Below are 3209 nucleotides of genomic sequence, written 5' to 3' on the forward strand. Positions count from 1 at the left end.
ACTTCCATTTTCTAAGAACTCCTAAGATATAGAGCTTCCACTGACTTTGGAATCTTCCTGGACAAGTGTACTAATGTGGGGATAGGTTTGTAGATTCCTATCTACCTATTTATCATCTATCTATCTATCTATCTATCTATCTATCTATCTATCTATCTATTCATTTAATCTAATCTATTATCTCTCTGCGTCTGTCTGTCTCTCTGTGTGTGTGTGTGTGTGTGTGTGTGTGTGTGTGTGCCCACATGTACACATGCCTGTGGATCTTCTTGTGTGTGAGGGTGAATGTACATGTGTGGGTACTCATGCACATGCATGTCTGGCTTGTGGAATTGAGAGGACAACCTCGAGTATGGCCTTCAGGAATATTACCTACCTCCTTTGAGACAAGATCTCTCATTGGCCTGGAGCTCACCTCCTGTGGGATGGTCTGTATGTCAAATGTGTTGCTCTGATTGGTCAATAAATAAAACACTGATTGGCCAGTAGCCAGGCAGGAAGTATAGGCAGGACTAACAGAGAGGAGAATTGAGAGAACAGGAAGGTGGAGGGAGACACTGCCAGCCGCCGCCATGACAAGCAGCATGTGAAGATGCCGGTAAGCCACAAGCCATACAGCAAGGTATAGATTTATAGAAATGGATTAATTTAAGATGTAAGAACTAGATAGCTAGAAGCCTGAGCCATTAGGCCAAACAGTTTAAATAATATAAGCATCTGTGTGTTTATTTTATAAGTGGGCTGTCAGACTGCCAGGGCTTGGCAGGTCCTGGAGAGAAAACTCTCCAGCTACACTCACCAATTACTCTAGAATGGCTGGCATGTGTATCCCAGGGATTCCTCTGTTTCTTCCGCCCCAGGGCTGGTATTACAAGCTCATGCCACCATGCCGTCATTTTGATGTAGGTTCTGACCTTCTGACCAGGCTCAGGTCCTCATTCTTGGCTTTATCAACGAAGCTATCTCCCCAGCCAGGTTGTGTATTCCTAATGTGGAGATACTGAAAGTATTCCAACACTCTGCTTCTCTTGTGACTATACACTCTACCCAGCAATCCAGTTCTCCAGCCATTGGTATGCAGTCCCCAGGAGACTGTAAGTTGCCTAAAGGCAGGAGTCTTGTCACATTTGCATAGTGTCACTCTCCAGCATCAGGCACCATACGTGTACAAAAGATACAAATATGTATTAAATGAGTGCAAAATTAGCACGTATATCTGTTCATTTTCCTACTTACTGCACTTCCTAATTCCTCTTGGAATTGAGCTAAAATTGGAAAGAGCTAAAATTAGATGAGTCATGAAGTGTGGCTGTAGGAATAGCCACGTGAAGAAACAGATGCACCCTCAGCTGAACTTGACATCACCAGTGTGAGTAAATGCTGAGTCTGTGTAAGGCTCCTCAAGACATTTCTGCTCTGTCCTTTATCGAGTTTTTCCACCTTCCTGTTAAGAAACACTTTTGATTTGAGTTTGTTTCTATATTGTTTGTCTTGGTCTGTCTCTGATGCTTTACTGACATTTACTATAACTTTAAATTCTACATTCTTTGTGCAATTTCCAGATTGCCTGTGTACAAAGCCCAAGATGCCCGAATCTTTGCTTCTCTAGAACACCATAGTAATAACTAGAATATTTATAGATTTTAGGAGCTTTTCCACCTTCAAACCTAAGAAAAAACTTTATGTCATATGTGTTCTCTCTGGTTGTTTCAAACAGAAATATCTACTTATCTTTTAAAAGTTGACAGTGGACTTTGTTCTACTCTATCTACTAAGTACTTACCATTGAATGTATACTGTGGTTTACTTGGTGACTTTCTGTTAATGGGCATTTGAAATGTTCAACATGCTTTTCATTTAAAATTGTGATGACAAGACTTACCATATGTTCCTGGTAAATTCAAATGTTTACCTTGTGTGTATGCATCAGGGGATTGCTCAGCCATAGGGTATGCAACTAAGAGACTCCTTCAGCTTTAAAATTTAAAAAAATCATTTTCAAAACTGGACTCAATTTCATACATGTGCAAAAGGAACATATTTTTATTTCCAGATTTCTTTAAAATTTCCAGGAATTTATATATAATATTCCAATCACAATACAACACCATTTTCATGAGACTGATCAATTAATTTAGTTACTAGCCAAATGTATTTCTTTTGAGTAAAATACTTTTTTCTTATATTCTGTTATTTTTTATTATTCATCTTTACAATTTACACACGTAACTAGTTCATTCTGATACCTTTAGGAAATATGTTACAAGTGTTAATTGTTTGTGGTTGGCTTTGCTGTTTCCTTTGTTTTTAAAGGAAAACACTTCGACTGTTGTAAATTTCTTTTTGTATGTTAAGCCATGAAATCACAGGGACTGGACTCCAGCAGTTCCCATTCTTTCCCTCTGGTCCTCATTAACAGCTCCTCTTGGTGCAATGGACTGGAGCTAAAGCTCCACATCTCTCTCTTTTTGGCTTTTTTTTTTTTCTGATGTTTTCCTTCACCCACTTCAGGAGGTGGTCTCTGCTCTCAGAGTGTCTAACAGGCTCAGTGCACACATTAAGTCTCTTGCTAATGCTCTAACCCTTAACTTGCTTGTTTACAATGATGCCCAAGGCATGCTGAGTGATGTTGTGGACTCTTATCAGTTTTACCATGGTAACAGTTATGAGCCTTTCCTGTTTTTCACAGTACCCATTGCCTTGATGTCTACCAGATCACACTTCTTGTACATTTGCATGCCTGTGGCCAAGGGAACAGCATCAACTTCCCTAAAAGGTCGAGAGAACATATATCAGGCTCCTCACTCCTTTCCCTGTATGCTTGTCGTTTTGGCAAATTATTGGAAAAGGGCTGCTGAGGCTGAAGGGGCATTTTCTATTTTCCTTACATTGTGGCTTAGTTTTAATGTAGTCAATTTATCAACATCTTCCCTTTGTGTGTGTGTGTGTGTGTGTGTGTGTGTGTGTGTGTGTGTGTGTGTGTGTGTATGCATGCACACATGCCTTTGTGTGTGTGTACTTGGAGGTCAGAGGTAGACATCAGGTGTCTTTCCCTATCATTCACCACCTTAATTTTAGAGACAACATCTTTCACAGAACCTAGAGGTCACTTATTTGACAAAACTAGACAGTGAGCTTCAGGGATTCCTTTGTCTCCGCCTCCCCTGCTCTAGGATTATAGGCGCACCACCACCGGCAGTTTACATAGG

General features: G+C 40.3%; 1 pseudogene; it reads right to left on the reverse strand.

Annotated features, from left to right (window-relative positions):
- Nucleotides 1-240: 240 nt before the first annotated feature.
- LOC128101897 (60S ribosomal protein L21-like) lies at nt 241-2901 on the reverse strand (annotated as a pseudogene).
- Between the last annotated feature and the right edge of the window lie 308 nt (nt 2902-3209).

The sequence above is a fragment of the Peromyscus californicus genome, unplaced genomic scaffold (genome assembly GCF_007827085.1).
Source record: "Peromyscus californicus insignis strain IS unplaced genomic scaffold, ASM782708v3 Scaffold_7__1_contigs__length_154581171, whole genome shotgun sequence".
NCBI classification, from domain to species: domain Eukaryota; kingdom Metazoa; phylum Chordata; class Mammalia; order Rodentia; family Cricetidae; genus Peromyscus; species Peromyscus californicus.